The sequence below is a fragment of the Tupaia chinensis genome, unplaced genomic scaffold (genome assembly GCF_000334495.1).
Source record: "Tupaia chinensis unplaced genomic scaffold, TupChi_1.0 Scaffold000271_1, whole genome shotgun sequence".
NCBI lineage: Eukaryota > Metazoa > Chordata > Mammalia > Scandentia > Tupaiidae > Tupaia > Tupaia belangeri.
The window spans coordinates 3,160,180-3,160,471 of NW_006159752.1; positions in this window are offsets into that span (position 1 = coordinate 3,160,180).

The window sequence follows — 292 nt, forward strand, 5'->3', positions numbered from 1 at the left end:
TCCCCAGCAATTACATGTATTTGCAAATAAAACTTTAGGAAAAGTCACCCTGCTTAAACTTTCAAAGGCTCTCCAGCTAGGCTAGCATCCTCAGCCCCCGCTGGCCTGCTGTCCCCTCCATTGGTGATCACTGTCCTCTGCCTCCACTCTTCCCAAAGAGCCTCCCACGCCTGCCAGGCTAACCTCTGTAGCCGCCACCGCCAGGGCGTGCGCTCAGCACTCTCCCCGGTTCACACCCCGCCCACTCTCTCCCTGCTCTCCACTCAGCCTAGCGGGCACCTGCTGCAGGCTG